This window comes from Esox lucius, chromosome 24 (assembly GCF_011004845.1).
Source record: "Esox lucius isolate fEsoLuc1 chromosome 24, fEsoLuc1.pri, whole genome shotgun sequence".
In the NCBI taxonomy this organism is placed as follows: Eukaryota; Metazoa; Chordata; class Actinopteri; order Esociformes; family Esocidae; genus Esox; species Esox lucius.
In genome coordinates, this window is record NC_047592.1 from 12,866,696 (window position 1) to 12,880,597 (window position 13,902).

The following is a 13,902-nucleotide window of genomic DNA, read 5'->3' on the forward strand; positions in this document are numbered from 1 at the left end:
AACCGGCTCATTCCTGTGATGCATCCACATCTTCAACAAATAAACTTGCTCTGTCAGTTCCTACATTTCAGCGGAATTTTCAAACGAGGTATATTTGAATGATACATCACAGAGACTGAATTCTAGGTTTAATTTGAAGATGGGTCAACCGGAGACAATAGCATTTCATTCAGTGTGCAGCAAGTCTTAGAAGGGCACAATGTCTCCCATTTGTATACACTTAACTCTCAAAAATGTTATACTAATTCATACTGGATCAGTTTGGCCTTTTATGCCACAATGAATAAGCACAATCTAGGGCATCCAGAATTACTAGAAATCGTTTGTCCATGACATATTAGGCACAGTTAGGAACCAAAAACATCGGACAACAACAACGCTGTAGATATGACATCTTTATTTCCACTTTGTTAGCCTTAGATTAACATATTACAATGCTGTTTTAAACCATTTTATCGCTCAAATCATGAGACTGTGCAGTATTCTTAAGTCCATGGAATACATGCAAAGTATCTCCCGCCTTGATTATATATCACAGCCCATTGAGATAAGACTCAACACGTGCTCCCAGGTTGAGCTTAAGGGAGTGTGTTGTGTAAGGTACACCCAACAAACTACCCCGCCACCTGGGTCTACTGCCGTTGTCATGGCAGTCCCCTGGCAGTCATTTGTGATTTGCATACTTTATAGTTCTAGGTAAAAGGGGATGGAGTCGAGGAAGAAGAGAACGAGGTAATGAAGGGACAGAGAGTGGGAAAGACTGCTCAGTGGAGAGAGTGAAACAAAGTCTCAGAAAATTGTCGTGGAGTTCACTCTCGTTTGTTTCATCTGGAGACACCCAAGTACCCGCCGACAATAATAGCTAGGAGGTAAGTTGCTTACATTTAAATTTGCTCTCACTTTACAGAAATGAAACTCACCTATTCACGTGGAAACCACATAGTACTAAATTACACAGTCATACCTGTAGCATTATCTGTGTGGCTTTGGGGTTTAGAAATACAAGGCATTGACACTTATTGCCAGTAATGGGTTTCCAACAACAGAAGTGCTACATAGCAGGGCCTCATATGATCCCCTGGTTGATGTGATTGTTGTCAGTAAGGTGCTAGCCAGTTTCCTCCAGGGACTGTGGCTGGGTCAATGGCCTACAGTACATGACAGCCTGAGAGTAGGGCTGAGTCATGGTGTCATGTTTTTCATAGACGGTCAACTGCATAATGCAATAGACACCATTACTGCCTTAAATACCTGGAGTTTAGTGGGACTCAATATTATTCATGGAGATATGTGTTGTTTAATAAATGAAGCGTACGTGGTTCAGAGATACTGGGGGTATGATAAATATAATATTTTCATCCATCTTCACACCGATGAGCTGTAATACTTAGTACTAACATTGTCTAGGGTTAAGTGCTCAAGCACACGTAACTGGTTACTATTGGTTACTGGCCAAACGCTCTAACCATTAGGCTATCTGCCTCACCAGATGATTATAACTGGGAATGGTTTAGAAATAAATCAGACATAGCACAAGATACCGAGATACAACATACAGACTGCATTTTCCACAATACAGTCCAACTTCCATGTGCATTATCTTAACAGGGAATACGTTCATTCCAGATGTGAAATTCGCCCTCCTTGGGAGAGTTCTGCCTCATGGGATCTGGGATTTACACCGTTTAAGGCCGACATTAACAGGTAGTGTGGTAGAGAAAGGGGGGAGAGACTTTAGCCTTTTGTGTCATAGGATCGTGATGTTGAGCTAAATGATTGACCAAAGCCCTGCAGTACTGCTGGTGAGGCGATACATGCTACAGTATATATGATCCTGAGATAAGGAGGTCATAAATGACAGTCTCATGTGTTTACCTATTCACACGATGACACAGGAAGAGCTCATGAGTGACTATTTTATTAAGGGTCAAGGTCAGAACAATATGCGTGGACCTGCTTTAAACGAAATTGCATGTTACACTTTGCCTAGAGACCCGTTTTTAAATTGACTGCCTCGGTTTCTTACTTTTCCTTATAGGGTAGTAACTGAAGAACGTACAATCTATTTGAAAGAAAAAGTTGGATTGATTGATTAATGTCTTTTGTAATTTCAGTAAACATCCAGTAAGTTGCTTCTAATATGGCTAATTAGCAGCTAACAAATGGGTAATAGGCTCCAAATAATTATGAAGTCACTGATGAATGCTAATAACATGTCCCTTTGAAAATCTAAATAGCTTCATTTCATTCAGAGTTGCTTTCTCTACGGTGACCCATTTTTTAAAACATAAAAGGTTCAATCTGGAACAACAAAATGGACACTGTAACATTTTTTGATAAACAGCCAGAGACGGGACTGGAGAAATTTGTGGAAGAAACCGTATGATGGCAGTTGCTATAACCAGTTTGATGCCATACAGATTCTTTTTTTACAATTACATTGTGCATATACAGTAAAATTAAGTTAAAACATGCTTATATCTGGATTGTGTTAGGGAATACATTATTTTCTTATATAAGCTTTTATTTCAGGGTATTTGTGCACATATTGTTTTTACCATTTAAGAATGACAACACTTAATGGATAGTATTCCAATTTCATGACACCGAAAGTATTGGGACAATCTGCTCAACAGGTGTTCTGTCTCATCATTTGTCCACTCATAAGAGATGTCAACGTCTAATCTTGATTGTAGGATTTGCGTGTGCCTTTGGAGGTTAGTATTAGCGTTTTATGACATCAAGATCGAAGAGTTGTCAATCAAAGTCAAGAAAGCAATTATGAGGATCAACAATCTGAAACAGAAACATAATTTAAGCTAAGCAACAAGTCTGGAACTTCATATAAAGCACTGGTGAGCAGGAAAAGAGAGGGGAGAAAAAATACTTTAGTCTTTTTGGTCATAGTATCATGACATTGAACTAAATGATTAACATCACAAATGGACACAAAAGGAAGCACTCCAGATGATCAGGAACACAGCAGGTAGGATGTGTCAGCCACTACAACCCCCAGAAGACTTGGATGTGTCAGCCACTACAACCCCCAGAAGACTTGGATGTGTCAGCCACTACAACCCCCAGAAGACTTGGATGTGTCAGCCACTACAACCACCAGAAGACTTGGATGTGTCAGCCACTACAACCCCCAGAAGACTTGGATGTGTCAGCCACTACAACCCCCAGAAGACTTGGATGTGTCAGCCACTACAACCCCCAGAAGACTTGGATGTGTCAGCCACTACAACCCCCAGAAGACTTGGATGTGTCAGCCACTACAACCCCCAGAAGACTTGGATGTGTCAGCCACTACAACCCCCAGAAGACTTGGATGTGTCAGCCACTACAACCCCCAGAAGACTTGGATGTGTCAGCCACTACAACCCCCAGAAGACTTGGATGTGTCAGCCACTACAACCCCCAGAAGACTTGGATGTGTCAGCCACTACAACCCCCAGAAGACTTGGATGTGTCAGCCACTACAACCCCCAGAAGACTTGGATGTGTCAGCCACTACAACCCCCAGAAGACTTGGATGTGTCAGCCACTACAACCCCCAGAAGATTTGAATGTGTCAGCCATTACAATCCCCAGAAGACTTGGATGTGTCAGCCACTACAACCCCCAGAAGACTTGGATGTGTCAGCTACTACAACCCCCAGAAGACTTGGATGTGTCAGCCACTACAATCCCAGAAGACTTGGATGTGTCAGCTACTACAACCCCCAGAAGACTTAACCAATGAAATTACAGAAGCTACACAGCAAGGCGCAAACCGCAGGTTAGCCTAAAAAAAACAGGATGGCCACGTTATAGTTTGGCAAAAAGGTATTTTGCACATATGAGCAAAAGATTAAACAGCCTTTGTAAGATTTTTACTATACAACTAGCATAAATGACCAGATGACATCTGCAGTGAATGTTTTAAGCTAATATTTGAATCCTTTTTTACAAAATTGTTCCAGGTGTCCGAGTTGTTCCTCATTTCAGCTTTCTCGCTGGTCCTTCTATCAGTTTTCATCGACTTGTAGACTCCTCATACTATATTTAGACACCTGTAGTACTTTCTCCCAATCTCTAAACTTATCTTTTAGTAAGAGAAGTCATTGTTATATTTCAGCCGTGCAAACATTAGAGGCAGGATTCTACACAGTGCCTCTTCAACATGTACCACAGTGATGGCAAGAGGACCGAAAAAAGCCACCTCATCTGTGAAAAAATGGCATAGGTATTCAAGATTTGGAGCAAGATTTGGAGTGCATGACCGCCACTTCAACTGGCTCACTTGTCTTCATGATGTAACTGATGACAGCAGAAGCAGAAGGAATTTGGAAATGTACACACCTTGTCTGCTAAAGTAGAAGCAAATACATCCACTTTGGATGGCTTCATCTACCGAAAACATTCTGCCATAGCAACTAACAAGGTATTCAATGTCCAATGGACATTTCCTGACTGGCAGAGGCTGATGGTGACAATTAAGGCAAGCAATTTTGAGCAGGTTTTACATTTCAACTACCACATTGCCTTATTGCACCACTATTTCTTGAAAGACACATATGTCCATAAAGGCACCAAAACTTAGGTTGGAAGAATGTACTTGTCCAGTGGTGCCCCCATGTATACAAAATTTGCTCAATTCATGACCCTGAGAATGTGCTAAATGCATATATCACCAAAAAAGGTTGTTCGGGGAACTACAAAGGGCTCTGGTATGGGCATCGCTGAAGGACTAATTCTTTGGAGAGGAAACGTTGTTGAGGAAATGTTAAAGGAAAGGTGCAAAGATCTGATAACATTTCAAATGATTATTTGGAAGTGTAGCAAAGAGGAAATTACTTTGCGTAAGTGATTTATTAGTAACAGTCAGGCGCATCGAAAATTGCCTTCCCAAATGCACCTCACGCGTAGCCATACAAAGGGAGTGTTCAAAGTATATAAAACAAAGACGATTTGGAAATATAGAAATACTCACAATAACAAACAACTCAAGGAAAAGAAAAAAAATCCTCCATCTGATAATGAAATGACTCTAGAGCAAATGTAAAAGAGATTGTGTGTATAGTTATCGCTATTTTGGGCTGTCCCATGTCACTAGGGATGCATCGATAGTAAAATAGTTTTCTGATACCGATAGCCGACATGTCAATGTACACCTTGGAATTCAGTGAGGACGCGTACATTTTAATTCCTGATTACATCAACATATGGCAGCATCAATTGCGCAAGCATCAGTCGGCATGCATCCCCCAAGATGTTTGTCACAGATGCACAGAGACCTCAAAAACAACCTCCCTGAAAGAGAACGTTAACCCATGTGTTTGTGTAGGTGTCTGAGTGTATGTATACAAAAGGGTGTTGTATTCTTTGTTTCTGCAAGACAATGTTCTTGTGTGTTTTGCATGTGGTAATTAATAACAATAGTCAGATGAAGCACAAAAATCATACATTCACCCTATTGTATACTTTACAGGATTTATAGTACTTTCAAAAGAATTACTACATTTGTATTCGAATCTGACAGTTAGCAAAACTAATTTGTTACAGACCTACGGACTTAGACCTATACATTAAATATTTTTACAATAACCCTATACTTGCTGATGTTGATCTTTTTAATTAGGCATACCGTAGGCTACCAAATTGTTCTACTACAAAAGTCTATAACACTATCAATAACAGTATAGGACAATAAAATACAAACGATAATGAAAAGAAACAAACAACATAACTTGTTAGTTACTTGATTCTAATTTGTTACCTACCGTTAGCTAGTTAACTCCGCCACAACACAATATGACATGATATCTCCTACAATCTATCTACAACGTTGTTTCCCAAAAAGTTATGGGGCTGTGTAAAATGTAAAAAAAAAAACTGAATGCAATGATGTGCAAATCATTTAAACCCTATATTCAATAGAAAATAGTACAAGGATGACATATCAAATGTTAAAACTGAGACATTTTATTGTCTCAGTTGAAACGTATATGCCCACTTTGAATTTGATGCCAGCAACACATTTCCAAAAAGTTAGGACTTAGGTAACAGAAGACTGGAAAAGCTGTGTAATCCTAAAAAACTAAACCTGGTGTAATATTACACAACTAATTAATAATCCTCATTCCAGAGAGGATGTGTCTATCAGAGGTGAGGACTGAAAAGAGTTCACCACTCTGAAGGACTGTGCGGGCAAATAGTGCAACAATGAAGAATAACGTTTCTCAGTTGCAAAGATCTCATCATCTATGGTACATAATACCATTAAAAGATTCAGATAATCTGGAGAAATCTCTGTATGGCTGTGATCTTCAGGCACTCAGATGGCACGGCATTAAAAACAGACACGAATGTGAACACAGTACAATGCTTCATCCACAGATTCAGGTTTGAATTCTGCCATGTAAAGAAGAAACCAGACATAAACAAGACCCAGAACCCGCTGCCTTCTCTGGGCCCAAGCTCATTTAAGATGGACTGAGGCGAAGTGGAAAACTTTCCTGTGGTCTGACGAATCAAAATTAGAAATTATATTTGGGAATCATGGACGCCGCATCCGCTGGACTAAAGAGGAAAGGGACCATCCGGCTTCTTATCAGCACACACTTCAAAGGCCAGCAACCATGATGGTATGGGGGTGCATTTGTGCACATGGCATGAAGGCACATCAGTGAAGGCACCATTAATGCTGAACAATATACAGTGGAGAGAACAAGTATTTGATACACTGCCGATTTTGCACGTTTTCCCACTTACAAAGCATGTAGAAGTCTGTAATTTTTATCATAGGTACTCTTCAACTGTGAGTGACGGAATTTAAAACAAAAATCCAGAAAATCACATTGTATGATTTGTAAGTTATTCATTTGCATTTTATTGCATGACATAAGTATTTGATACATCAGAAAAGCCGAACTTAATATTTGGTACAGAAACCTTTGTTTGCAATTACAGAGATCATGCATTTCCTGTAGTTCTTGACCAGGTTTGCACACACTGCAGCAGGGATTTTGGCCCACTCCTCCATACAGACCTTCCCCAGATCCTTCAGGGGAAGGTCTGGGCAATAGGGACCTTCAGCTCCCTCCACAGATTTTCTATTGGGTTCAGGTCTGGAGACTGGCTAGGCCACTCCAGGACCTTGAGATGCTTCTTACGGAGCCACTCCTTAGTTGCCCTGGCTGTGTGTTTCGGGTCGTTGTCATGCTGGAAGATCCAGTAATTATGTTTCCACCTCCATGCTTCACGCTTGGGATGGTGTTCTTGGGGTTGTACTAATACTTCTTCTTCCTCAAAAAACACGACAAGTGGAGTTTAGACCAAAAAGCTCTATTTTTGGCTCATCAGACCACATGACCTTCTTCCATTTCTTCTCTGGATGGTCATTGGCAAACTTCCGACGGGCCTGGACATGCGCTGGCTTGAACAGGGGGACCTTGCGTGTGCTGCAGGATTTTAATCCACTAATGGTTTTCTTTGAGACTGTGGTCCCAGCTCTCTTCAGGTCATTGAACAGGTCCTGCCATGTAGTTCTGGGCTGATCCCTCACCTTCCTCGTGATCATTGATGCCCCACGAGGGGAGATCTTGCATGGAGCCCCAGACCGAGGGAGATTGACCGTCATCTTGAACTTCTACCTTTTTCGAATAATTGTTGCCTTCTCACCAAGCTGCTTGCCTATTGTCCTGTAGCCCATCCCAGCCTTGTGCAGGTCTACAATTTTATCGCTGATGTCCGAACACAGCTCTCAGGTCTTGGCCATTGTGGAGAGGTTGGAGTCTGTTTGATTGAGTGTGTGGACAGGTGTCTTTTATACAGGTAACGAGTTCAAACAGGTGTAGTTAATACAGGTAATGAGTGGAGAACAGGAGGGCTTCTTAAAGAAAAACTAACAGGTCTGTGAGAGCCGTAATTCTTACTGGTTGGCAGGTGATCAAATACTTATGTCATGCAATAAAATGGAAATTAATTATTTAGAAATCATACAATGTGATTTTCTGGATTTTTGTTTTAGATTGCGTCTCTCACAGTTGAAGGGTACCTATGATAAAAATGACAGATCTCTACGTGCTTTGTAAGTAGGAAAACCTGCAAAATCGACAGTGTATCAAATACTTGTTCTCCCCACTGTATAGGTTTTGTGTATATATGACAAAGGAGACCCCGAACTGCAATCCTATATCAAGCAAGAATGGTAAAACATTGTACTTTCAAAATTAAAGCAATTGGTCACCTCAGTTATCAAATGCTTACAGAGTATTTTTTTGGTAGCAACATAATTAATCCATATCAAATAAGGCTGATGGAACATATCAGAATGTTTAGTTTACAATGTTGATATAGCTTACTATTGTTAATTACATTTTTTAGTGCAGATAGTTGATACATTTGTACAACCACTTCTCCAGGCACCACACCACAGTCTTTACCTGTACGTATACATTTGGAGGATGCGCTTTCCGTTAACTTTTGATGGTCGTAGTATTTTTAATACCTGTAATTTATACAGGGAGGGTAGCCACAGTAAACCCAGTCAATCCTTTGCTGCCAGATTAGAGAACATTCAGAAAAGTATCCTTGGAATGACCTGGGCATGACACAGCCTGGCTGCAGGGTAAAATGACTGAGGGGGCATTGTTTATGAATGAGGGGGCATATCTAATTCATATACCATTTGCAGTGTTTATGGGGAAACAAAACTGGGGGGGAAGGGGGGGGGGGGCACAGATTATATGGGTAATGCCCCTCCAGATAGAACATTGTTGCCCTCACTGGATTCAAACTCTCCCACATGAGAGGTACTGCCTTCAACCACTATGCCACGGCACTGCTCATTTAGCCAGTGGCCAGACACCATTAAGCACTGTGTTAAACTGATTAACGTTTCTTATTAAGTTTACCTCCACAACAAATAGTGTCTATGGACTGTATGGCTTTTTAACAGCTTATTAGCCAGTAATAGGCGTACTAGTATTTACTAACTTCCTAGAAATACTCATAAGAATTGAGCAATTTCTAGCGAGACTGAAGATTACTTTTCCCTGCCAAACTATTTCATTTCAAGGCACAAAAACATTCATTATTCTTTCATTAGTGAATGACATTGATACATAGATTGTCAACTAAAACAAAAACTTGTTTTCGTGTTTTCTGGATCTGTTTAGTCAGTTATCTGGTCAACAACCACTGAAAACCTGAGATGGACAAAAAAAACGTCAAATGTTTGACTGCAAAGGAGAACTGACGAAATACAAAAAAAAGGGTTCAGTTTGGATATTAATCTTACCCAATGGTTTTGGGGATGTAATATTGGGGAATTACATAATGTGTAAAAAGTGATCTATACATTTGGTTTTCTTCATGATGGTGAGCATCCACTACCGAGGTCTTCCTTTGTCCACCACTTTGTTTTCCATTGCTGAGTATAACTGTGCTTCCTTTCTTCATGTGCCAAAATGACAAAACCGTTGAGAAACCACCACCAATTATTATAATTTGGATTACAACGTGCACAAAGGCTCTCATTTAAACAGAATTGCCAAAAGTGTATTTTTTCATAGCTCAGATAAATGAAAAAACAGTGTTGTTCGGTATGTATTTTGAATAATAAAAAATAAACAAATTGGTTCACATGCAAATAATCTTCCATGTGTAACATTACAGCCTTACTAGACACATACTACTGTACTAACTTTTCACTTTAATCACAAAGGACTATTGTATTTTTCTTTCCTATTTTCAGTTTAGCTACCAAACAGCACTAGGGATTATTTTTAATTCTTCCATATTATGCACAAAACATTATGTATAGTGTTTTTATGCCAGACATTTGTTACTTAAAAAGGATAAAAAAGGTTTTGTTCTTTTTTACCCCTTAGAGTTAAAATTACCCTGTGCTGTAAGTGCTTTTATGATTAATATGTAGCCGTTGTCAAACAACCTTTTTCAATTGATGGTCAAGCCAATCCTTTACTCACATTCATTTTGTCATATGAAATGAAAACAGTCCATACTTTGTATACTTACTGTAAAAAAAGAAATGGTAAAACCTAGTGAGCAACAAACAACATACTACTGAGCTGAGTTTAATGTAACAGATTTTACATAGATACATGACACAGGTAGGTCAGTGCAACATAGTTGTTCTAACGAAGAGGTAAATCTCTCAACAGCATGCATTTTAGAAACAGGAAATGACCGTCTGCATTTTTTATAACATAGGCATCCGGTTATAGCCGGGCTTTTTTTTTAACCAAATGATGATGTTGTCTCTGTAGAGTGTACTGAAATATTAAAGTAAAGAAGAAACAACTCATGACCTAGTGAACATTGTGGTTTTGAAGGCTTCAGATAAGAAAATTTCTGATGGGCTGGACCATTTATAGCTCTGTGGGCTGGTCGAACTAAATATGCATGCATATGCAAACTGTACACACACACACACACAGTACACATTGTGTATTGTGCACAGTGTACACACACTGTGCATTTCTTTTGTTATAATAAACACTATATTGAATGGCATTTTATTGGCTGTAAACGGCAATGTTCTCAGCCAACATACCTGGTAAAGCAGGGGTTAAATGAACAGTGAAACAACTACCCAACATATGCCCGCACACCTCATACTGAGCAAGCCCAATGTTCTCAAAAAGAAGAAGAGAGTGCTGCTTGCTTATTCATGTTGTAAATGAAGTCTGGAAACGTCTCAACCTTATCCTGGAGAACCCTTGCCAGCTGTTCAGGAGTAGTTTGGCATGGAGATGGGTGACAAATCCTTGAAGGGACCATTCCATGGCCACGCTATAAAGCACAGATGTTTTTAGGAATCTGGTGTTTAAAGATTATTCTGGAGGGAAGTAGTATCACACCCTGATATGAAAAAGCCCTTGTTTCTCCCACAATGCAACATTAGTAATACATTCTGCTCTGGCTGTGTGGGCTTTAGTTACCAAACTTGGTGACAATGCAAGTTTAGGTTGTATTAGGTTAATGCGTTCATCTTTTTACTGTTAAGTGATACATATTATTCCAGAAGTCTTTGCCCTTTGCCCTAACATATGGAATTGTTTGAAGATGGCCACATGATTATTCATTTAGCCATTTGATTTTCAGATTTCGGACCTAGTGAACTTTAAAAGTGTTTGGACAGTGATACATTGTGTGTGCATTATTCTGTTTTCCAGCATTTTGGATTTTAGATTATGCAATGACTATGGGGTTGAAATGCCTGCTGTTAGCTTTAATTATGTGAGGGTATTTTCATCAATATTGAAACAAAAAAAAATACTATATGTGTTTGTCTAATGTTGGTGTCTGATAACATGAAGACAAAAGAAGTGGCAATGAAATCCAAGCTGGCCACCATGAGGCGGACAAATAAGAAAAAAATCTATAAGAGATACAGCCAAAACCTGAGGTATTCCAAAATGAACTGTTTGTTAAATTAAGATGTAGGGTGAATGTCACGGCTACTACTGTAAGTAGAAGACTTCACTAGCCGCTAAACTACAGAAGTTGTACTGCAATGTGCAAGAGGCTTAATTAGCACTAAAACTAGGATTACCTAAAAACTTAAAACAGCCTGCATAGTCCTGGAAAATAAGTACTGTGAACAGATGAGACAAATACCAGAGTGGTGGCAAGAGGAAAGTGTGGAGAAAAAAAACGAACTTACCAACGTATCTGTGAAATGAGGTGGAGGGGGTGAGGTGGAAAGGACAATGACTTCAAACAACAAGTTGACAAGTCAAATTCCTAGTAGGAATTCAGTTAAGCATGCCTTTCACATGCAGAAGACAAAACTGAGGGCAAAAAGGGCGCAGAATCAAGCAGAATCTGTAGATGTCTGCTGAACAGTCCTGACAGAGCCTCACCAGGGAAGAGACCCTAGGACTACTTCATTGTATATAACCTTAATCTGTCTAAATCATTTTGGCTTCCTAACCTGGGGGGAGTGTGCAAAAAAGTGCAAAGCATATTCACTGCACAATTTGAAATCCAAAGTGATATACTTTATTGTGTAATTCCCCTAAACATCCTTTGGACTTGAATAGTTTAGTCTGATCAGGTGGGTGTTAGGTAAAAAAAAAATATTTTGTAACACAAGACCCACGGATACAGCAGCCTGTGGGCTTGCTGCACATTCATGCAGTATAGTGTGCACAAAGTACTAACAAGGGAACTCCACATTCATCATACAAAACACATAGGGTGTAGTTTTTCACAGACAGGAGTCCCAGAGATGGCGATAGCACAACATTATCTTAAGTTTAGTATAGTTTAACTGCTCGGAAATATGGAAGTTATGATGCTTTCTCATTTGGCAAAAGAGGGTATTGTGATGCATGCTATTTTCTTATGTCATAGCAGAGAAAATGTACGATTGTAAACCTGTCATTGAAATATATCACACAGTATGTTCATGTCAAATTTAACAATCAATTGGACAAGGGTTTGTTATTTTTGTTGTTGTGTTTAGTGAGGTGGATGTGTATGGGGCTGTGACAGGCAGCCCACTGTAACTCTAACCCTGAATTAAACAGATGCAGACTTTGACTGAGAATCCAGCAATAGTATTTATCATTGTACACACGCTCCCAAATAATTTAGCAGTCCCCGTATTCACACTCAGTCGATTTGTTGTCTTCCCAATGATTTTCTCTCATTTATTTTGGTAAAGTAGTTGTTGTGTTGCCAGTCCCAAAGAAATTCAGATTAAAATCCTGGAGAATATCCATATAAATATAGACATTGTTTTCAGACATATTTCTCCTAGACAGGTATGCTAAACTGCACCGGGTGCCTAGGACACATACAGTACAACATATAGAGAAATAGTTTGGTTATAGATATACCATGGTCCAGATAGGCTATGAAAATTGTAATTCTGAACAACATGTTGTATGACATTTTGTTATCTAGTTGAATCCATATGGCTAAACCTACTGCGGGGAGCTATCTGCCTGTGCTGTGCCACCAGCTTAAGACATAGGTACAAACATTGTTCGCTCAGTCATAGTTATAACACAATCAGGCTAGGCAATAAAAATGGGAATTCAAAAAACACAATTTGTATAACCTTAGCTATACCCTAATCTCCCAAAACCCACTATCTCATGTCACGTTTATCACACACTACTAGTTGATGAATGACTGAAGAAGGAATAAACAAATCCAATGGTGCAACCCAGAAGTGTGTTGCACAAAAACGCATTTCCTTAAAAGGTGTTTAAATGCGACGACACTCCAGTGGGATTTAAGTCAGTATTGCAAGATAATAGGCTGTGTAGCCTTACAAACAGTGGGGAGTTAGCTTAATGGAAGTTGTTTGATCCGATTATTCAAACAGCTGTACCCCTTGACTGGATTAGGTTTTTCTTGTGTCAAGAAGTTTCATTATTCTAAACTCTTGACAAAACGCTTTGACATCAGCTAGGCAGAACCTACGACTGGTACTCATGGGTAATTCTCGCTGGGAATGAACATACACTCAAATTCAACAATGTCCAGATAAGGAAGCATTGGTTCCCCTGGCATGTCCTCCAGGAAGTGATTTCTTGGATAATGTTACCATATAGTTGCATGACCCGGCAATTCACCTTTCCCCTTAGGTACTAATTAAAACGAACTGTGCCGTAAGCTATCCCCTTGAACCAGCCTCAGAGTCTTTTATGATTCCCACATGTTCATGAGCTTGTGATAGAGAGAGATGAAGAGAAACAGAGATGGAGGGGATGAAGGAGGTTACAGAGTAGATTGGGAGGGGGGTGGGGGCTTTAGATTGGGAGGGGGTGGGGGATTTGTAATGGTGGGGGGGGGGGCTTTTGTAACAGATGTTCCAAACGTGCTCTGCCGTCCTCCGATCAATGACAAAATATGTTTACACGTTCCAACTTTGCA

The 13,902-nt window shown here is 39.7% G+C and overlaps 1 protein-coding gene across 3 annotated transcripts in view; it reads left to right on the plus strand.

Moving 5' to 3' along the window:
- Positions 1 to 660: 660 nt before the first annotated feature.
- Positions 661 to 13,902, plus strand: part of LOC105020625 (phospholipid-transporting ATPase ABCA1) — a 175,916-nt gene continuing 162,674 nt past the window's right edge. For 2 of the 3 annotated variants that reach the window (XM_010887801.3, XM_010887800.3), the window contains exon 1: positions 661 to 869. The gene's annotated coding sequence lies outside the window, so the exon portion shown is untranslated. Of the gene's footprint in view, positions 870 to 1,608; positions 1,705 to 13,902 lie in introns of all 3 variants that reach the window. The other variant, XM_020043474.2, reaches the window with a different exon arrangement.